General features: G+C 40.5%; 1 long non-coding RNA gene across 1 annotated transcript in view; it reads right to left on the bottom strand.

Annotated features, from left to right (window-relative positions):
• Positions 1-6,577: 6,577 nt before the first annotated feature.
• LOC135983627 (uncharacterized) overlaps positions 6,578-24,181 on the bottom strand; it is a 42,975-nt gene continuing 25,371 nt past the window's right edge. Inside the window, exon 3 of the long non-coding RNA XR_010601349.1 lies at positions 6,578-7,680. This is a non-coding gene — a long non-coding RNA (uncharacterized LOC135983627). The remainder of the gene's footprint in view (positions 7,681-24,181) is intronic.

The following is a 24,181-nucleotide window of genomic DNA, read 5'->3' as shown; positions in this document are numbered from 1 at the left end:
ACTGAATAAACTGTAACAATTCGCCCTCTATACACTATACAAGAGATTTGGTACCAAGTAATAAAGAAAAACAACAGGATATCTACAAAATTAATATACGCATACCACAGTCCAGGCGCAGCTGACCAGCAGTACAGACACCAGGAACATGACGAGATGTAACCAGAAATTACACGACACGAGCTAGCTAAATCCGGAGGAGATCCTGGCTGAAAGGGTGATCAGGCCTTTCAGCTAACATGCGGACACTTCTGCTGATTTAGACCAGAGACACAGTTTTGTTTGAAGACCCTTGCACGTGCTAGCATCTAATTGGTTCCCCGCTCCTACACCAACCAGGCTCTGAGCTGGTGCCCTCTACGTAACAGGCACTGCACATGGCACACTAGGCTTATGCACACGGCCCACTGGAATTGTAGCACACGGTACCAATGTGACCTACAATTCACCAAGCGGAAGGTTCGAGAATGGTCACATGGCCCCAATGTGTTGCACACGACACCAAGGCGCTGCACACGGCACCAAGGTGCTGCACACGGCACCGACGTGACCTTCTGACCGACAATTGGCCATCCAGACGCCATGACAGAGCATAGGGCTGTGACAGAATCAATGAACAGTCTCCACTCATCTGGATTGTGAACGATGTTGAGGGCTGCCATCACACCATCGATGTTGTTGCAGGCTACAAGATCACCTTCCATGAAGAAGAATGGGACAAGATCCTTTTGACGGTCACAGAACATGGAAACCCTAACATCACCTGCCAGGAGATTCCACTGCTGTATGAAAAAGGCATAGATTTTCTTTTCCTGTTCAACCACTGGCGAAGATTTGTTGCACAAGTGTTGCAGCATATGTGTGGGGCCCACCTCTTGTCCTGATCTCCAATTTTGCAGCCAAAATAAAGGTGATAGGCTTTCTTAACCATAGTGGTTATACTGCGCTTTTGTGATGCAAAAGTCACTTCACCACAAACATAGCAGAAGTTATCTGCACTGTTCACACAAGTACGAGGCATCTCTGCTCACTTTGGCTAAACAGAAATGTGTCCCTTTGCAAAATCAAACACTGACAAATAAGAGAGCACGACACTGTATGATTTCTAGAGGTGATATAGGGCAATTTGTTCAGCAGAGTGATGTAAGCTTCATTATGATTGCATCATCCATGACTTCTAGGAATAACATGATGCAATTCATATCATGTATGATGCAATACCAGCTTCAGATTGCATCATTCATTGTTTTGCCTAAAAAGCAAGTACTGTCCAAACCCAGTCATAGATTTATTCATAGATCCAGTCAAAGATGTATTATAGTCATTTCTGGTTTAAATTGAGATCCCTTCCCTTTATAACTCACTTATCCTCCGCCATTCCCAAGTCAAGGGTCGTATATACTGACCCAATAGCATATCTTGAAAACTAGAGCCAATCAACAATTTTAAGCATCATTTTCATTCTCAGTGACCCAGAATTAGTAAAGTTTGACTACGTTTATTTCAGACGCATTTTGGCTGTAGAGCAGTGTTATCTCCTAGTGATTGTCACTAAGCACTTTTGGAGTCAGGCATCTTATTTAAGTGCCCAAATATGGGCTTAGAAGGCTAACATTAAGTATCTATTTTTTTTTTAATCTTATTTTACACTTCTAGAAGATTAAGGATGCTTGATTCAGTGCTTTGTAAACCACTAGATAAATTCTAAGCATTGAGAGATTGGTAACAATAGTCATGAAATTCCAAAATTATGATTGCACACAAAGCTTTGGTATATGCATTGTGATCAAGTTATGGAGGTTAAAAGGAATCATTTAAAAAAAAGAGTATCTCTTTCCCTTGCTCAAAATAAAATAAAAGATTTAATTAATTGCAATGTAAACAAGTGAATTACTATAAAACATTTTCAGAACACAACACTCCAAAATGAAAATGACTATAAAGACCATTTGCCAGCATCTTAGCATGTATACCACATTTATGATTTAAGGTCCAGCTGCACACAGCTTAAGGTCTGCCTAAGCAAATTTCTTGAGATTACACAGATCATAGAGAAGATAAAAAAATGTCTATGCTTGCACACATTACCATATTTTGTGATATAAAGGTGTTGGCTTTGATTTAAACTTTATCTTGTGTTGTTACTTTTAACTTTTGACTTTTAAATTGAAAAAAAAAAAAACACCCAACAAGTAATTCAATGATCTATAAACTACAATGGCCCAGTGTTTGTCATAGTTAGGTGGAAGTAGTTTCCAGTTCCTTTTTTAATTCAGCCTATAATCGTATTCTATCAACAGGATTATATTTACATTCAGTATTATCTTAGCAAACTAATAAGAACAATTAGCCTGTTTAAAATTTGTTTGATAGAAATGATGTTATTACTCAGAATAGTAAAGATGGATGGCACAATAAAGATCCAACAATAAGTTTATTTCTGTCTGTTTTTTTATCAAAGTACTTTATTTTAATGATAACTCTTTCTAAATTTTCCAAGCTGAGACCATTTGGATGTCAGGAAAAGAGGAAATAAAAATCAATCTTTATATGCAATACTTATTCAATCCAATGACAACTCTCGGAGTGATATGATGAAGGAGGTTATAATTTTATCTTAAATTCATTTCTAATAAAGTCATCAATATTTCCTTAAAAAAGAGAGTGTGTATATGTGTGAGTCATGGTATGGCATATAGTAATCTAAAACCACCTGCATCATTCTAAACAATAATTAGTTGGACTGAATTTGACATACAAAATTTTACACTTTTTTTTTTTTTTTTTTAACTGAAAGGTGGTGATTAGCAAGTTAATCACATATGCCAGTTTGGAGAAAACTAGCGAGAGGGGAAGTACCATTTGCGGTAAATAGAGGAACAGTGTGATCCGCATACATAAATATATTAGATTTCTGTTATTTGCTCAGTAGCTCAGAAATACTAAGAATGAAATTAAGTGACCCAAGCACTTTGATCTTTGAGGTACTCCAAATACATGATGGAAACATTTCTGGGAAGAAGAAATGTAATGAAATCCTTTGGAAAATGATGTATGCAAGAGACATAATTAGAGCCAGCAAAAAGAAACCGTGTTTGACCATTTGTTTGATTTTTAGATAGCAAGGCTAAAGGTTCAAAGAGCCAGAAGGGTTGGAGGTGTTTTGTTTTAATATTACTGGAAGACGACAAAGTCCATTTTTCTGAACATGGGAACTTTAATAAGATGCTAAAATCCCATATTGGCGCTTTGGACTATAAATGCTTGTATTGTGAGCATACATTTTGATCTGAAATTTGGGCCACAGTATCTAATGCTAAACAAACTTGAACAATACATTCCAGACATGTTTACCGAGCTAAAGAAAAAATAAAATCATATACTAAATAATGACTGATTATCCTAATTTTAATCTCCGAAGAGGTTAATGGATTTTTAAAAAATATATAATTTTCATTGGAGTCCAGTCCTTATATCTCAGGCAGTCACAGAGTCCCAACTTGTCTCTCAGCCCAGTACATTTCCATTTCCAGAGCTGCTCACAAGGCCTCTTTCAGGGATTTAGGACTGTGACACTGTGTCAAGACTGTATCCCCACTTTGAACTTTAGGGTACAAATGTAGGGGCCTGCATGAAAACTTCTAAGCTTAACTACCAGCTTAGCTCTGGTCCCGCTGCCACCATTTCCCAATTGGATTCCCTCCCTGGGAAGCCTGGAGAAACCTTTCCCCAATTCCCTGGTGAATACAGATCCAAACCCCTTGGATCTTAAAACAAGGAGAAATTAACCATCTCCCCTCCTTCCTTCCACCAACTCCGGGTGAATACAGATCCAACCCCCTTGGATCTAAAACAAGGAAAAATCAATCAGGTTCTTAAAAAGAAGGCTTTTAATTAAAGAAAAAGGTAAAAATCATCTCTGCAAAATCAGTATGGAAATTAACCTTACAGGGTAATCAAACTTAAAGAGCTCAGAGGACTCCCCTCTAGTCTTGGGTTCAAAGTACAGCAAACAAAGATAAACATTCTAGTAAAAGGTACATTTACAAGTTGAGAAAACAAAGGAAAACTAACACGCCTTGCCTGGCTATTTACTTACAAGTTTGAAATAGGAGAGACTTGTTTAGAAAGATGTGGAGAACCTGGATTGATGTCTGGTCCCTCTCAGTCCCGAGAGCGAACACACTCCCAAACAAAGAACACAAACAAAAGCCTTCCCCCCCCCCCAAGATTTGAAAGTATCTTGTCCCCTTATTGGTCCTTTAGGTCAGATACCAGCCAGGTTACCTGAGCTTCTTAACCCTTTACAGGGAAAAGGATTTTGGAGTCTCTGGCCAGGAGGGATTTTATAGTACTGTACACAGGACAGCTGTTACCCTTCCCTTTATAGTTATGACACACTGCATCCCAAATTCTTTATAGTTTATGATTATGATATGATCATGACAATTATGATGTATTTTGTACAAGCTATGTCTAGAGAGCTGGTTGTGAAGAGCCTATTCAAGGTAATGGGCCATTCAGGGAAACAATAGGAGAAGCTTATTCTCCACCTGGTGAACCTTCATGAGAACACTCCAGACAGCCTTTGGATAATGGTTGCTATGACTCAGCAAGGCATGCAAGGGCACATGACCAGACTGCATGACTCTGAACTCCATTTTTGTACCTGTATTTTTCCCCAAACTGGACTGGGAACTGAGTTTGGAACAAAGGGTTTATGCCATATGGAAAAGCTATATAAGGTGGGGAGTGGTATCATATCGGGGTCTCACTCCCCACACAAGAGAACACCTAAGGAACAAATACTGACCGGGGGGAAGAGCTGTAGGGGAAGAGCTGGTCCCAGGCTAAAGGGATTTCTACCCTGTATATGGGTAATTCAAATCCTATCTATGCTGTATATTAGGCTTAGTTTGCGTTTTGTTTGTTTGTTTGTTTATTTGCTAGATAATCTAATTTCATCTGTTTGCTATCACTTATAATAACTTAAAATCTATCTTTCTGTAGTTAAGAAAGTTGTTTTATGTGTTATCATAACCCGTGTGTTTTGTGTGAAGTATCTGGGAAAATCTCAGCTCTGTACAAAGGCTGTTCCAGATCTTTTCCGCATTGAGGGGGAAGCAAATATATTAATGAGCTTGCATTGTACAGATCTCTGTGCAGTGCAAGATGGCATAATTCTGGGTTTATACTCCAGCAAGGGTGCAAGGCTGGGGAGCTGGGAATTTGTCTATCTTTGAGTGGCTTAGGAAAAGCACTCAGGTAGCTCAGTTGGGAGTGTGGCACCACCTGCTTTTATGTTGGCTGATAACAGGCCTGGAGAGCCTGGATGAATCACCAGCAAAGGAATGTGAGAGAGACCTGCCCCACTGGGAGATTAGGGGGTGCTGTGGTTCCCACAGCTCCCAGATTGTACCTCAGGTTGATAACCCATCACAAGGACCCCACAAGTTTCACCTGTATCCACAGATATGAGTCATCAAGCCCATCACAAACTGTTCCAGCAACCTCAGCTCAATCATTTCCCAGAAGTGTTTGGATAAGCCACCTATAGGTCTATTCAGGCCTAATTTTTAAGCCCAACCTGAATCAGACCTGAGACCGACCAACCCAACCCAAGAGAGTTGTGTCATTTTCCAACCTGCCCCGATCCTTCCCCTGATACTGAATCATCACTGGCACCACCTCCTACTGAGGAGGAGAAGAGTTGGCTCTCCTCCTCCTGCCTGTGGGGTCATTGTGGTAGCATCCGCATGCCCTGTTCCTACCAGCCGCTGCCCCCTGCTGTACTGTGGAGTGAGAAGTGCTATGAGTCCTTGCTACACTAACTCTTCAGCACGAACAGTACAGTGAGGTGGTGGTGGTCAGCATGAGCAGGGCACACTATCACCACCATACCAACACCATGGATAAGAGAAGGAAGAGATTGAGCCAACCTGATTTGACTCTACTTCATGTCCAGAACTGAATGCAAGCAACTTCTGTCTTCTTCTCCACCTGAAACCAATAGCACAGGCCTGACACACTGCCTGGAAACTGCAACACTTAGCCAGGCTGATAAGCACAAGAACTGGCAGGGCTCCCCTCATCAGGTTTGTGGCCAAATATGCCTCCTCTTCTCTGACCAGCAGTTCAACTTACACTTTGAAATAGCAAGTATCAGGTAAGTCTCCCAGCTCAACTTCGCATCGAATGTGTGTGGCTTCTGCCTCATCTGGGCCACTGCTGACCTCCATTGTTTTTACTGTCACTGGAGTGGACTGTATCCCTTCTCCATTTCCTCTCTGACCCTCTCAATTGCTGGGTGACCCCCCCGGCCTCCCGCTGTTTCTTTCCTAACCTTTCAGAAGGGCTCCTGTCTCTGCCTCCTCCTGTTCTCTTTATAGCCTGGCTGTGCCCTGGCCTAGTCCCTCTTGGATCTTCCCAGTTGCAGCTGAGGCAGCTGCTCAGTATACTCTGCTTTTCTTTGCCAATGTGGGCTTATTCCATGACCGCCCTGCAATTCTGACACCAGCATAACATCAGAGGTATCTGAAAGAATGAGGCAAGACCACATTGTGCAAAAATCCAACAAACTTTTAATTCAGCTAGAGCCCTAACACAGCACTGGCCTTTCTCCCTTCATACCCAAGACTGCACCACCCACAAAAAGAACACTTTCCCCCCCAGTCCTATTCCTCCCACCTCTCTCTCAAACCACATTCATCCACAATTGGGCGAGAAAGCCAATACAATATACATGGGAATGGCTTGGAGGAGGGAAGTTAAAGAAATCATAAGGCTTCCAAAATTTAATGTGAATCATATTTCCATTCTTTTTCTGTGAATTATCATTGTTGGCTTGTAGTTTTCAGATTGGAGAAGTCGGCTGCTTCATGTGGTAACAGCCTAATAGTTATGTTTATTGCTTTTAATATTAATTCATAAAAAATAAAACAATATTTACTTTTAAGGCAGCTTTAATTTGCTATAAACAAGCAGTTCTTATCAACCAAATGCAATCAATGATCAGTATAGGCTTTGCATTTTGAAATTCTAGCCTGAATCCCTGTAGCTGATGGGCCACAAAAGTCACCAATTAATTTGTAAGCACATTGTTTCTTTACAACTAGAGCTGTATGCACTGGTTAACTTTAACTGTGAAAGTAGCCATGCTTTATGCAGAAGCTGCATCTGCCAACTAGAAGTGTTTTGCTCAAATTGTATTCATGTCCACAAAGCCTCCATAGAAGCATTTGGCTCCCTTTTGTGTTCTATATGGATAGCTCTATATTTTATCAGGTTGCTGTTTGCAGGGTTCAAGCCTGGGGATACATCATATGGAGTCAGTCATCTGGCTTTCTTATGTGTCCCTCACTGACTGAGCCCTTCATATGTGACTAACTCAGAAGCAGCTTTTTTCCACTTGATTCTTCACGGGAGACTGCAGTTTGACTAAACTATCTGAACCAGCAGGAAATGCAAGTTTATTTTTCTCCTAAATCTCATGTGATGGCATGCAGTGACCTAGTATATTAACACCATATGCAGTTCCCCCAGTTATTGAGAACTATGATTGTATATTTTTGTTCAAATAAATGCTACGACTTGGCTTTACAAGGTCGGTTTTTGTTTCCTTGAGATCAGAGTTTTGTTGTTGCAGAAATGAGGTCCATTGATGTGGACACAGCAGCAAACCTAGGACAGACATGCATGTAATTAAGCAGCAGGCCACAACTTTTATTAAACTTTAACACGGGTTGAGTGCTACCCACCCATCATCCACATTTTCCTATACCAGGCATTTAATTGGTTCCAGTGAGGAGGGTTCAAGGGCTCCTTACCATATAACCCATAACTGGCATCAGGGTTACCCATAATGTGTGATAGACTTTTCTCATTGCCCCAGGACTCAGTTCTTTTGAGTCCTTGGACCCTCCCGCCAATGAGGGAGACAGAGGGTGCAGCAGGATGATGACCATGGCCCGTGAGAGCCATAAGGTCTGACTTTGGCCTGCAAAGGCTGCAAAGTCTCACACTATCACATAAGCCCAAGGTCCAACATCAAAATCCTATGTCTTTAACCTCATTTAATTCTCTCAACTGCACTGAGAACTGGATGCAAGTTGTAACGAGTAAACTACTCCACCTTAGTACCTCAGTTAGGTACTAAGCACATTCCTACTAGGCACTGTGGCTTGAAGGTTCTGCAAGGAAGGCAAAAAGAAAAAATCTCCCTGATCTTCTGCCAATTGGCCTGTGGGAGAAAAAAAATCTTTCCTGACCACTAAACAGGCAACTGGCTAGACTCGCAGCATTTATCAGGATGGCTTTCCATTCCTAATTTGTATGGTTAGGGTGGGCTGCTGGAACGGAGCTGAAAGAGGTACATCGTAAATCCTGGGAACTAGCTTGTTCCTTGGTGAGTGTCTCCCTCCCTGGCTACTGACTGACTCCCTTTCACCACTGACCCCATCAAGTTCCCCCACCTGTTGATGGGTGGGAGAGTGGCATGTCCCATTTCTGATTCCAAGGTGAGTGTGTGTATGATAAATAGGCATGAAACCAAAGATCCTGAACTATGCCTACAGGTTCACTGTGATATTTGATCATTTAAATGCAAGCATTTTTAACCCCAGGGCCTGAAAACCCCTGAAAATAAACTTGGAAGGTTTTTTCATAGCTCTTCGTATCAGCTTTAAATCATATCACATTTTGCTTTCCCCATTTTTTTTTCTTTTCAGTGATTCATTGCTAAATGATGTAATCTTCTTAGCAATACAGTTTAATTATTTTTCTCTCTAAATGATTGCTAGTTCTGCCAAATTCACTTGGGAAAAAAATAGCAAGTTTCATAGACATTGGCAAAGGGAAAAACAAGAATACTATTTTGACCAAACTCATCTGTTACCTTGTAATCAGTATCCAGATATCTAACCGGGAAGGGGGAGAGAGGGGGGAAAACAGAATAAAGTTATCAAAAGAACTAAAACACCAAAATAATATATAGTTTTTCTGTAGAGAATTAATGCTTTTAAAATAGTATTGAGTCTTTTGGTGTTCTAGGGACTTTTTAAACACTAAAATGGAATATATGGTGTATGTTTCTGCATTCTTTGTATTTTCTCCAAGTATACAGGTCTAACTGTACAAGGTGCTGATTGCCATCAACTTTTACTAACATGAATAACCTGAAATGCCACTTAGAATATCCCAATTGGTGCCCAACATCTTGCCGGTGCAAGCCTTAAGTGAGAATTTTCCATTTCATAGATGAGATATAAAGTTGGTGGTCATATTTTGGAGCAACATAGATTCCATTATTTTGGGGATGCAATGGGCCCATTTTAAATTGCATATGTATATTATTAAACACACACGGAGCTGGGGGGAGGATAGATAGAGCCTTTTTATAAGTCTTCATTTTACCACATAAATATTAATTTATGATTAAAATGTAAAGAAAACAAAGCCAGAAGTGGAGGATTAACTACTAGGTATGGCAGCACAATTGGATATCCAAGTAGAAATGAAATGCACCCTAAAAGCCAACACCTGATCCATGTGCAAAGCTCTGCACAGGGGCATGTAATTCTTCCCCTGTTTTTTTAAAGGAACTGCTCAGTGCGCAAGAAACACACTCTACTTACAGTACTGCAGGCTGGGAATGTGTTCCTTTAGTCTACTATACAACAAATGGAGTGGAGGAAATAGTAACTAAACAGGAAGTAAGGGAGGGGCGGAGCATGGCTACAACCCCTAGTATTCTGAGTAATCCAGTTAATACCTAGATGACTATGTTTTCTATGCTTAAAGTTTACAGTGTGGTCTATTGGGGACTGTGTGTTTGGGGATCAGCGGCTTATTAATGGAGTCTGCAATAAGAAGGTTCTAGATTCCTGCCCATTGATGCTTTGATCCACGATCATCCTCAATCATCCTTGTGATCACCTTTCCCCTGTGTCTTAGCAAGAGGGTGGGGCTGACCTTATAGAGGAGGTCTTAAAAGCCAGAAGTTAAGCAATCAGGGGGAACTAGTGAATCAGCATGGTTTGGAAAGGCTCCATCGCCAATGACAACACTGCTTCTGGCTCCTCCACCAGTACCCATGTCCAGACAGAGAACCCAACCTTTACCCAGGTCCTGGTATAGATTTGCAGAGACTGTAGCCTGCATTTCCCCATCATAGAAAGCCAGCATGGGGAAACCATCCATGTGAGAAACCATCCAGTGTGAGAAACACCTACTTGTAGAATCTCTCAGGAAGGAGTGGTAGAGCCGCAGAAGGAGGAGGCTAGGATGAGAAGTATCTGTGCACATGAGAAATTCATTGAAAACATGTGTATGGAAACCTCAAAGGTTAAGAAAACAATCCAACTGGAGAGGAATGCAGTAGCATCACCAGGGGAGAAGGAAATGGCTTCTAGTTACTTCTGGCAGCAGGAAGTGCTTCACCCCTGCTCCCAAACCACAATCAATAGATATATATATATAAAAAAAAAAACAGTATGCTGCCCTGGCATCATGGGATGAAGAATATCCTCCAAAGGTAAAGGAGAAGCCACGTACCTCCACATCTGGGAGGATTGCGGCCACCACTTCCAAGAGTAACAAAGGATGGTTTTGGTCATTAACTCCCTTCAAAGTGGGATGGAGAAATCCATCTGCTGGCCTGGCATCCTGGGAGGTGTGCTTCCTACCAGGGCCCCATATCCAAGACATTACAGAAGGATTGCCAAGGATCATCCAGCCCTCTGCCTACTACCCCATACTATTCATCCACATAGACATTAATGATACTGTAAGGTATGACCCTGGGAAAAGTCAGAAGTGACTATAAGGCTCTGGGAATGATGGTGAAGGAGTTGGGGGTGCAGGTAATGTTATCATTGATCCTTCTGGCCTCAAAGGTAGGGGCTCAGGCAGAAACAGATGCATCCCGGAGGTGAATGCCTGGTTGTGTGGATGGTGTTGTCAGGATGGCTTCAGCTTCCTCGACTGTGGGATACTATTCTGAGAAGAAGTACTGCTGAGCAGAAAGGGGGTTCACTGGCCAACTTAGAGAGGTGGGCTTTACACTAGGTTTGACAGAGGCAGGAGACAAAAGCCCACATGTAAATCCAAAACATTGAGACCCGCATGAAGAGTCAGAATTTGTTGGGGAGGGGGCGGGAAGACATGGGCAATCATAGCAAGGACAAAGGAGAAACAATAGGAAGTATAAAGGGTAAAAATCTAAAGAACATCTTAGATATCTGTATACTAATGCAAGAAGTATGGGGAATAAACAGGAAGAGCTAGAAAAAGCTGCTGAATTATAATTATGACATAATTGGCATCATAGAAATTCATGACAAATATTGGCGTGATGCTGTGTATAAGAAAGATGACCATTTCCATCACTATTACTACCACTGTTATAGAATTGCAACAAATCTTGTACAAAGTATGTCATGTAAAATGTTAATGGAAACATGATTTGCCAAGTCTGATTATCCTGTGTATATGCCTGTATCATCTTTGTATCTGAAGTTATGAATATTGACTATGTACTTGTATCTTAAACATGTGTTGTATTCCTGTGTGGCACCCCTAGTTAAAATTTACACTAGGGCTAGACAGCTATGTGTTGATGGCCTATCAAGGCACTCCAATCTCATAACGGGCCATTGAAGAAACTCATCCGATCCAGATAGCTTTTCCTGAGGATGCCTCAGACAGCAAGAACCCAATGGCTACCCTCTTGTGATTTAGAAAAACATGTAAAGGCACGTGAAATGCTCATGTGACCCTGGACTCCATCTTGGGCTAGTAATTTTCCACATACAGAGGCTGCTGGCTTTGTTTGGGACAGTAAATGTCCATGCACATGCAAAGGATATAAAAGACTACAGAGAAACCTCAATTTTGCCTCTTTCCTGCTCTAGTTCTCTGAACTGTGGATTTACAACTAAAAGGAGCATCTTGAACTATGGACTGAGAACCTTCCAATCTTTCAGAAGTTATTAGAGAGACTTCACAAGGCAGCAGTCCATTCCATCACTGCTAAAAACTTGACATAAGGACTTTGCAATCATTTGTATGTATATGAGCGATTAACCATGTATAAGTCTTCCTTTTATTTTATTATTAAATCTTTAGTTAGTTAATGAATCGTTGACAGCATGATACTGGGATTAGATCTGAGATTCATATGGACTTGGGGATGTGTTTCTGATCCTTTCGGATTAGAAAGAACTTCACACATGGTGAAATGGGTTTTCATTAACCTCGCACTTTATTAGATTGGGTTGCCTGGATGGGAACCAAGGGTGGGAATGCGTAAAGGGGACTGTGTTTGGCTTCTGTTTAACCAGTATGGCATAGCAGAAGCTTTTTTATTGCTGGTTTGGTGAATCTAATTTTAGAGTAAACCACCAGTTTGGGGGATTGTCTGACATATTTCTTGCAGGCTGCCCTGAGTATGACATTTTCATTGTGATCTATGACATTCACCCGCTCACACAGTTTGGTCAGGAAGAAGGACAGACAAAGAAACAAAGGAGGAAGTGTTGCCTTGTATATCAAAATGTATACACTTGCACTGAGGTTGCTATAGAAGTGGGAGGAAGACCTGTTGAAAGTTTATCCCAAAGGATGAAAGTGGTCATAAAACAAAGGTGATGTCATGACAGAGGATTACTATAGACCTCTTAACCAGGAAGAAGTGGTGGATGAGGCTTTTTTAAAGAACCAATAAAATCATCCAATAAATTGTGCTCCTTAGTCATTGAGGACAGGATAAGAAGTAATTGGTATAAATTGAGCAAGGTTAGACATTAGGAAAAAAATCCTAACTGTAAGAATAATTAAGCATTGGAACAAATTACCTAAGGAGTTTGTGGAATCTCTGTCAATGGAGGTTTGAAAGAACAGATTAGACCAGGGGTCGACAACCAGCAGCACACATGCCAAAGGCGGCATGCGGGCTAATTTTTAATGGCATGCTGTTGCCAGCGGGGGTCCTGGACCCCGGACCAGCAGCAGGATGAGCCACTCTGGCACGCAAAATCTTTTACTGGCACGCAAAACCTTAAATTAATGAAGATTTGGCACACTTCTTCCTAAAGGTTGCCGACCCTTGGGTTAGACAAATATCTCTCAGGGATGGTCTAGGTGATATTTAGTCCTGCTTTAGTGTGGGAGACTGGACTAGATGACCTACTGAGGTCCCTTGCAGTCCTAATTTTCTATGACCATCTTACTATACCCTGCATGCGTGCCTGTAAAAACACACACGTGTACACACAGAGTAAAGCATTATCTTGGGGCTGCAGTACTGTTAATTTACTGTATCCTTTCCCTCCATCTGGGGTATTGGCCAGACAATCCATGTAGTTGTGGATCATTGACTTTCCCCTAGCATAGTGGCATGGGACCGCTTGCCACATGGAGCATTGTTGCATGGTGCACAAGGGGACCATAGTCCGTCTGCATGGAACAATGCAGTCTCCCACACTAAAGCCTTTACAGATGGGAATCTATCCAACGTAGATGCACCAGGTTTGGAATCTCTGGAGCATTACTTCAGGCCAGAGGATTTGGCCCAATCCCTATTAAAATGATTGTTTGAATATGTTGTCCCAATCAAACAGTGGAAAAAAATCCAAAAGGCTGGGTTTCAAAGCTCAGACAGGACCATTCATAATTTGGCTCTTTGTCCCATGGGACCTTAATAATTTGGACACATAAGACAATCATTTACAGCTTCATTATATAGCTATATCTCCATATATATACCTATATATATAAAATCCAGAATATTGAAGACATATTAGACATTTAGTACACTTTCATACAGTGCAAATGTACATAACTGGAATCAGGTGCTCATAGCATAAAATGCAAGTGTTCAGTGCATATGCATACATCATACTTTTTATATCCAGCAGTGCAAAAATTAGTCATAAAAGCAACAGTCATAACACAGCACAGTGATCAATGACTCTTATACAATCTGTGACTACTTGCTTTATTCATAAAGTTAATGTTGGCCAGAACCCTGGCACTATATTCTGCTCATTTGGAAACCATAATATGATCTTCAACTTCTAATTGTTACTGTTGACTTAACATGGAAGATACCTCAGTTTAATTTTTCTCCCCACAGACAGTTTCTGTAACAATATAACACTTCTGAGTGCAGTACTGCAAATAAACACTGGGAATGAGCCAGTGTCCTGTGGCTATATTCAGCTCTCATTTGCATGTGTGAAAGTATATTGGAGTTACTCAGGTAAACTGAAATCTAAGAGTTACACTGTGTTTAATGTAGGACAACTGAAGAAACAACTACTGTGGTAGTTGAATCCATGTGTGAAATTCCTGCCTCATAAGCAATACGGATACTTCATCAACAAAGTGCTACAGGCCATGCCAACATCCTTGGCTTCCTACCACTGCTTCAGTTAAGAAACAAGCACTCTAGTATTCAATTTCTGTTTTCATTCTTTTCAGAATTCTACTTCTTTTGGACTATATATTGCAAGTAGCTCCTATGTTGATGATATAGTACACAATATTTAGTTGTTAAAAATGGCAAAAACTTTTCACAAAAGATTCAAAAAAGAATGGCAAGAATTTTTGGCAAACTTGGAAAAAATATTGTCCAGCTCCAATATTTAGTCTATTGGGAGGCAGATCTTCTGCATTTTTGTTGTGTTTTGTTTTACTATCGATTTACATTTGTTCCAGATACTGTGTATGTAAAGCTGCACAATATTTACGGGAAATTGCAGAGATTGCTAAAGGAATAAAGAGCTAAAGCACCAGTCCAGTTTCATTTCAGTATAAATCACCAGTTCAGTTTCAGGTCCAAGTTAGTAGTGGCCAAAATAATCTCATGGGAGTTCTGATTCATGGCAGCTGAATAAGGCCAATGGATTTTTCATGTCTGTCAAATAAGTGTATTGTTCCATCCATTTCCATTTAAACAGATGTCTAGACAAGCAGCATTCTCACAACTAGCACACACTCTTTGGCAGTCTGAGCAGAAACCAAGAATTGATAGGGCATGTAGATTTTTTTTTCATTTTATAAGTAAATTAAGGCACACTGGTAATGCAACTGGATTGCATGGCTGCTGCTTGTGATATATTTTTTCCTGTGGCAAGAGAACTGGTATCTTCAGTTATATGAATTCAGCATCTTTCACAAGCACTACTTTGATTCAAAAATTAAAGAAAAGAGATATTCTATAGTAGTAACACTCAGGGAGCCATTACTGCAGCTATTTATTATGACACTGTCTTGTTTTGCTTTTTATTATTTCTACAACTGAAATGTTTAGCCTACAATTTATGCAAACTGTTACTGAAAAATTAATGACATGAGATTTAAGTGTTTTCTTTCTAGTTATCTTAATGTACAGTAGAGCAATCCCGAAAGGATACAAATAAACACTGCATGAGCTACAAAGAGCAAACAAAACACAGGATGAATGTAAATGGTAAAATAGTAGTAAAGCTTTATGGCATACAGAGTTGTTGTTGAACTAATATCTTCATTTTATCAAAGCTGCTATTTCAGTTCTTAAAACTAATTGTTGATTTACATTTCCCACTGTAATTTTTGAATACTGCCCATGAAACTCTATGACAAATGTGACAGAATAGGCATGTTCTGTACATTGGAATTCTGTATGCCATTATGTATGATGGCACTGGAAAACTACATATGAGTTTATAATAAAAATGTCAAAGTCTATCTGTGCATCTGAGAGTGCTGGGCTGAGTAAAAAACGAGCTACTTAAACCAGATCAATAACCCGATCTTCCATTATCTCAATGGCAAATATTTTAAAGCATAGCTAAGTTTCTTGTCCACACATAAGGGATAAAAAATTAAGCCCTGGGTTTCATTTACACTAAGTTCCCCTGTACAGGGCTAAAACTAATTTACATTCTCTTTCTGGCTCTTTTAAACTGGAAAGGAGCTGTAATGTTAACCAGGCCTTTAGTTCACAGCACATATCAAATTAAGCAACAACATCCCTTCCACCACAGCAGGAAAGGGGTTTATTCCAAAATATAGAGATTTTAAACTACTTTGTCAAGAGAGCTTGAAAGTGTCACGTGATTTGGTATACCTCTCCAGAGAAGGCATGGGGAAGGAGGTTGAGGAATTCTGTGGGTTTAAATAGGGACTACAATAAGACCATAAGACTAGCCATACTGGCTCAGATCAATTGTTTATCTAGCCCAGTGTCCTATATTCTGACAGATATTTCAGAAGGAATGAACAGAACAGGGCAATTTATTGAGTGATCTATCCCCTGTGAGCCAGCGTCAGCTTCTGACAGTCAGATTTAGGGACACCCAGAGCATGGGGTTGTACCCCTGACAATCTTGGCTAATAGCCATTGATAGACCTATCCTCCATAAACTTAACCCAATTATACTTTTGGCCTTTACAACATCCTCTGGCAATGAATTCTGCAGGTTGACTGTGTTGTGTGAAGAAGTACTTCCTTTTGTTTTAAACCAGTTGCCTATTAATTTCATTGCATGACCCCTGGTTCTTCAGTTATGTGAAGGGGCAAATAATACTTCCCAATACAATTTCTACACAGAATTCATGATTTTATTGACCTCTATTATATGGGCCCTTAGTCATCTCTTTCCCAAACTGAACAGTCATAGAATCATAGAAGTATAGGATTGGAAGGGACCTCAGTAGGTTATCTAATCCAGCCCTCTGCACTGAATGCTGGACTAAGTAATAACTACTATATCATTCTTGACAGGTGTTTGTCTAACCTGTTCTTAAACTCCAATGAAGGAGTTTCCACAACCTCTCTAGACAATTTGTTCCCACACTTAACTGCCCCGACAGTTAGGAAGTTTTTTCTAATGTCTAACATAAACCTCCCTGGCTGCAATTTAATCCCATTGCTTCTTGTCCTGTCCTCAGAGGCTAAGGAAAACAATTTTCCCAGTCCCAGTCTTTTTCATCTCTCCTTATATGGAAGCTGTTCCATACCCTTAATCATTTTTGTTGCCTTTCTCTCTACCTTTTCCAGGCCTAATGTATCTTTTTTGAGATGCGGCAACCAGAACTGCATGCAGTAGTCAAGGTATGGGTGTACCATGGATTTATATAGTGGCATTGTGATATTTACTGTATTATTATTTATTTGTTTCCGAATGGTTCTTAACATTTCATTAGCTTTTTTTGACTGCCACTGTACACTGAGCAGATGTTTTCATGGAACTATCCACAATGATTCCACAATCTTTGAGTGGTAAGAGCTAATTTAGACCCTATCATTTTGTATATATAATTTGGATGTTTTCCAATGTGCATAATTTTGCATTTATGAACATTGAATTTCAACTGCCATTTTATTGCCCAGATACAAAGAGATCTCATAAAACTGGGTAACTCTTTGCAGTCTCCTCTAAACTTAACTATCTTGAGTAATTTTCTATCATCTAGAAACTTTGCCACCTCATTATTTACCCTTTTCCAGATCACTTATGAATATGTTGAACAGCACAGGTCTCAGTACAGATCATTGGAGGGCACTGTTATTTACATCTCTCCATTAAGAAAACCATTTATTCTTACTCTTTGTTTCCTAGCTTATAAACAGTTATGGATCCTTCAGAGGATTTTCCCTCTTATCCCAGGACTGTCCACTTTGCTTAAGAGCCTTTGAGGAGGACATTGTCAAGGCTTTTGAAATTCCAAGTATACTATATCCACTGCATCACCTTTGTCCACATTTGTTGACCCTCTCAAAGAATTCTAATAGATTGGTGATACATGATTTTCCTTTATCTAGGCCATGTTGACTCTTCACTAACATATCATGTTCATCTATGTGTCCGATAATTTTTCTCTTTACTATAGTTTCAACCAATTCGCGTGGTACTGAAATTAGACTTACTGGTCTGTAATTGCCAGAATTGCATCTGGAGCCTTTTTTAAAAATTGGTATCAGATTAGCTATCCTCCAGTCATCTGGTACAGATGTTGATTTAAGAAGTAGGTTACATACTACTGTTAGTAGTTCTCAATTTCATATCTGAGTTCCTTCAGAACTATTGGGTGAATATCATCTGGTCCTGGTGACTTATTACTTTTTAATTTATCCAAAACCTCCTTTACTGACACCATAATCTGGAACAGTTCCTCAGATTTGTCATCTGAAAGGAATGGCTCAAGTATCTGAATCTCCCTCACATCATCTGCAGTGAAGAATGATGCAAAGAATTCTTTTAGCTTCTCTGCAATGGCCTTTCCTTTCCTGAGTGCTCCATTAGCAACTCCATTGTCCAGTGGCCCCACTGTTTAGCAGTCTTCCTACTTCAGATGCTGTCAGTTTGCGTCTCTTTTGTTAGTTGCTCCTCACAATTTTTTTGGCCTGCCTAATTATGCTCCTTCCATACACAAATGTCCTTCTTAGTCATCTAGGTGTATCTATTTGTCAGGACATTTATATTTAAACACATTAAGAACAGTGTTATATCAATTAGAAAAAAAATCATGTTAATGGAATTACCAAAAGTAAAGACCAACAGTGAATCAGTGATATAAGTGTATCTGTGAACCTGAGAATCTGTTACATAACATCTTCAAATTAATGTGACCAGTCCAGAATTATGCATATGTTGGTGAGGATATTATTAGAGAAATTTCAAATCCATATTGCATTCATCCTAGGATCATTTGTGCATCTCTGAAATGTTTATTTGTTTTCTCTATTTTATCCACCCAATCCATCTCAACATCAGCTTAGACTGTGAGCTCTCAGGAGTAGAGTCTGTCTTCTTGTTACTTGTCTGAACAGCACCTAGAACAGTGGGGTCCTGATCCTTGATTTGGGCCTATAGGCTCTAACATCATACTGCTATAAACTAGTGGCTATGGCACAGCAGTGGGAGACAGGAGATGTGGGTTCTGATCCTGCCACAGGCACCAACTTGATGTATGATCTTATGCAAGTCATTTCACATCTGGTATTCTGTCAGCCCTCCCCCTTTTTGCCTGTCTTGATTATTTAGATTACAAACTCTTCCAGAAAGGAACTGTGTTAGGTATTAGTACAATGTCAACTGCAAAAGATCCCTGATTGTGGTTGGAGATGTTAGGTAGTGCTATAATAAATAGTAACCATTAATTATGTATGAGATGAAGGACTGCCCAGTAGTTAGGGTAGCCCAGAAGCTAGGTGACAGGTTCAATTACCTGCTATTCTAGACTTCTTAGGTACTCTTGTAATTTTATCAGAAGCCCTGCATTTTACTTAGGAGCCCAAGTCCCATTTTTCAAAAGTAACTTGGGGACAGATTTTCAATGGTATTTAGATACACATAGGTGCTTTTGAAAATATATCTAGGCACCTAAGAAAGCCCTGATACCTATCTGCATATTAAAGTGCCTGAATACCTTTGAAAATGTGGCCCTAGTTTCCTAAGTTACTTAGGGTAATATGTTCAGAAGTTCTTAACTTTCATTGAAAGTCTGTGGTACTAAGTCACTTTTGAAATGGTCCTTAGCTATAGACTTAGGCCTTGCAATGCTTAGTGAAGTAACACCCACATATCTTTACAAATCTGATCTTCTGGAGAGTATACTACTTTTCTAGATCATAACACTGTTTTTAGGATAAACACATTAAAATCTGTGAAACACTCAGCAACTAGACGTGGAGGCATTTAAGTATCTCAAATAGAAATTACATGATGTATATATTTCCCAGCCCTTCAATGTTCTAAATAAAAATGTGCTGATCCAGCAGGATGGTTTTAAATCTCTAAATTGCACAAGAACACTAATCAGTTGTGTTTCCTAATTTGGGACTCGTGTTCTTCTTCCATGTTCACACAATGAATATGTTTCTACCGTGCAATTAAAAAAAAAGTAAAGATGTGTTAAGTGCCCTGCCAGTTGCCTGTTTTGATTAGATTTACTGACTGTGATTTCAGCTGCACATTGACTGTGAAATGGGGGTGACTTCTGCACCTCTGCCTCAAGGCACCTTTTATTAGCTGCACTGGCAGTCTACAGATGCATTGCCATGAGCTGTCCTTTTCTGTCTTAATTATGTTACTGGTTTACATACACTTTTCAACCCCCAGCCCAGCTCATGTTTCACTGTAAAGGTATAAAATAGCATTACAACTTGCAATCTCATGAAATCACAAAATGTTTGTAGGCGCAAAGGAATTAGATTTTTATCAGTAATGTCAATTTCACCACACACAAACCAACTGAAAAATATTTCCTCCCATAATAATAGAAATTTACTTGCTGGTAAAGTAAGACTTTATGGACATAATTCATTGAGTTAGATTTTTGATTAGGCTTGTTACAAATTGAATAGTGAATGAATAGTAAGAACATGTATTTGTTGATATAAGGATATTTACTTCTCAATTTTGAAAATGTGCGTTTTAGCAGTTTATAAAGCTTTAACTTTTTGAACCACAGTGTATCCCCCAGCCAAAAATGTTCATGGATTAAAAAAAAAGGCTTCAAATAATTGATATGTGGTAAAATTATAAAACAAACATACAACTAGGCTTAATTTTTGTCATGACTGGTTGACATTTAGTAGTGAAGTTGTAAAATTTACTAACAGATGGCAACTCTATGCATCTAAGAACTATTATTTTGTGAGAGTGGATTGGTAGTCAGGACCAATTGGTTCTAGTCCCTATTTGGCCACTGACTCACCATGTGGCATTTGGCAATTCACTTGAAACCAACATGCTAGGTGAGATGGAGAGATAGCAAAATAAACTATTTTAAGAAAGTGTTGTGAGGCTTAATTAATTGATGTTATGACATGCTTTGATAGCCACAGATGAAAAATGATATATCATTTAGTTCAAAGTACTCTATTATTGTGTGTTTGTATTCTAAGAGTTTTCAATGGAATTTATTGACACATTATGTGAGAATTTCTCAGTCTTTTCATTGTCAAGCATTGGCAATTAGATAATTATTTCAGAGCTGTTTATTTTTGGAAGTGGAGAATTATTTAGCAAATAGTTTAGATTTCATTTTTTTTTAATTAGTGGGGATATTCTATAATTATTATAGTTGGGAAGAAATGAGTCAATAGGACTAACAGAATGTACAAAAATAAACAAAATTTTAAATTCTATGAATAATGTAAGAAGAATGACACTTCTATTATGCTAGGAAATCCTATATCACTTCTTTCTTAGTAGATTTATGACTGACATTTGTTTGCCCTTTAGATGTTTCCTTTAATTGGCTACTGCCTTGTAGGAAGTAATTCTTCAGATACTCAGCCAGATGTTTTCTTGTAATATCTAAAGTATCTAGAAGTTAGCCCTACAGGTGCAAAACTAAGCAGTGAAATGGCCATTTGTCTGTCTATTTTATTATATTGCTGCTAGAGTGCGTTTTTTTTCTTTTAACACAGTATTATCAAAGTACCATCGATAACTATGGACAGGTAGGGAAAATAAATACTGTATTTCAGTGTTCCTAGGTAAAAGCATTCAAGTCTATTTATGTAATAAGAGCATTAGTTGTTATTCATATAAGCCTTAGTCCTGCAATATAATTGTCCCATTGAAATCAGTTTGTAGGATTGGTATCACAGATTAGGCTTCTTAAGTTTAGCTATTTATTATTATAATTGTTATTCTTTCATATAACACTGAAATTAGAACATTAGAAATATGTACTTTTATACTGTCATTTAAGCATAATAAACCACAGTAAAGAATCATAGTGTAGGACTGGAAAGGACCTCAAGGGGTCTTCTAGTGCAGTCCCCTGCACTCAAGGCAGGACTAAGTATTGTCTAGACCATCTCTGACAGGTGTTTGTCTAACCTGCTCTTAAAAATCTCCAATGATGGAGATTCCACAACCTCCCTAGGCAGTTTGTTCAAGTGCTTAACTACCCTGACAGTTAGGAAGTTTTTCCTAATGTCCAACCTTAGGGTTACCATATTTCAGCGAGCAAAAAAGAGGACGGGAGGAGCCCCGCCCTAGCCCCGCCCCTGCCCCTCCCACTTCCCGCCCCCCCTGACCTCCCAACCCTCCCCCCGTTCCTTGTCCCCTGAATACCCCCTCCTGGGACCCCTGCCCCTAACTGCCCCCCAGGACTATCTAAGCCTCCCTGCCTCTTGTCCCCTGACTGCTCCAACCTTTATCCACACCCCCACCCCCAGACAGACCCCTGGGACTCCCACGCCCCATCCAACCACTCCCCACCCCCTGACAGCCCCCCCCCAGAACTCCCAACCCATCTAAACCCCTCTGCTCCCTGTCCCCTGACTGCTCCGATCCCTCTCCGCACTCCTGCCCCCTGACAGCCCCCCCAGAACTCCCAACCCATCTAAACCCCTCTGCTCCCTGTCCCCTGACTGCTCCGATCCCTCTCCGCACTCCTGCCCCCGACAGCCCCCCCCAGAACTCCCAACCCATCTAAACCCCTCTGCTCCCTGTCCCCTGACTGCTCCGATCCCTCTCCCCACTCCTGCCCCCTGACAGCTCCCCCCCAGAACTCCCAGCCCCCTACCCCCCCCGCTCCTTGTCCCCTGACTGCCCCCTCCTGGGACCCCTGCTCCTAACTGCCCTCCAGAACCCCACCCCCTACCTAAGACTCCCTGTTCCTTGTCCCCTAACTGCCCCCTCCTAAGACCCCCCCCAACTGCCCACCAGGACCCTACCCCCTACCTGTACCCTGACTGCCCAAAACTTTCTCCAATCCCCCCCAAAAGCCCCCCCCCTTTCTTGACTGCCCCCTCCAGAACCTCCCTGCCCCTTCTCCTGCCCCCCCTTACCCTGCTGCTCAGAACAGGGTGTTGGGCTCTGTGCGAGCCGGATACGTGGCTGAGCTCCCCAGCACAACAAAACCCGGTCCCTGGTCCGGACCGGGTTGCAAGGGAGAGCTGCCCTTGTATCAGCACAAAGTGCTCTCGCTCCCGTTTTGCTACGCTGCATGGCAGAAACCGCTCCCAGTTGCAAAAGGGGAGGGCTGCACTTTGTGCTGAGACACTTGCTCAGAATGCAGGGCGGAGCTCCTCTCCAGCTGCTCCAGAGTCCAGCCCGGGACTTTCCTGCAGCCCTCCCAGCCGCTCGCTCTGCTGTGCCGGGGGAGGGGGAAATCCCGGACATTGTGAGTGCTTTACAAATTCCCCCCGGACGCTATTTTTAGCACAAAAAGGAGGACATGTCCGGGTAAATCTGGACGAATGGTAACCCTATCCAACTTAAACTGCCTTTGCTGTAATTTAAGTCCATTGTTTCTTGTCCTATCTTCAGAGGGTAAGGAGAACAATTTTTATCCTGCCTGCTTGTAACTACATTTTATGTACTTGAAAACTGTTATGTTCTGCCCCCCAAAAGGTTCTCTTATCCAGACTTAAAAAAAAACAACAACATTTTTTTTTTCAAATCTTCCCTCATAGGTCATTTTCTAGACCTTTAATAGTTTCCCATTTTGTATGTGTGCAACTGATTGGTCCTTCCTTAGCAGAGTAATTGGCATTTGTCCTTATTAAATTTCATCTTATTTACTTCAGACCATTTCTCCAGTTTGTCCAGATCATTTTGAATTTTAATCCTATCTTCCAAAGCCCTTGTGACACCTCCCAGCTTGGCATCATCCACAAACTTTGTAAGTGTAATCTCTATGCCATTATCTAAATCGTTGATGAAGATATTGAACAGAACCAGACCCAGAACTGATCCTTGCAGGTCCCAACTTGATATGCCCTTCCAGCTTGATTTGTACCACTGATACTCTCTGGGATCAGTTTTCCAACCAGTAATGCACCCACCTTATAACAGCTCCATCTAGGTTATATTTAACTTAGTTTGTTTATGAGGTTATAGGAGACAGTAACAAAAGCCTTACTAAAGTCAAGATATACCACATCTTCCACTTCTCCCCCATCCACCAGGCTTGTTACCCTGCCAAAGAAAACTTTTAGGTTGATTTGACATGATTTGTTCTGGATAAATCAATACTGATTGTTACTTATCACCTTATCTTGTAGGTGTATGCAAATTGATTGCTTAATTATGTGCTTTATTATCTTTCCAGGTACTGAAGTAAAGCTGACTGGTCTGTAATTCCCCAGGTTACCCTTATTCCCCTTTTTATAGATGGGCACTGTATTTGCCCTTTTCCAGTCTTCTGGAATCTCTCCCATCTTCCATGACTT

Source organism: Chrysemys picta, chromosome 5 (genome assembly GCF_011386835.1).
Source record: "Chrysemys picta bellii isolate R12L10 chromosome 5, ASM1138683v2, whole genome shotgun sequence".
NCBI classification, from domain to species: domain Eukaryota; kingdom Metazoa; phylum Chordata; order Testudines; family Emydidae; genus Chrysemys; species Chrysemys picta.
This window is presented reverse-complemented; position numbering and strand designations above follow the sequence as displayed.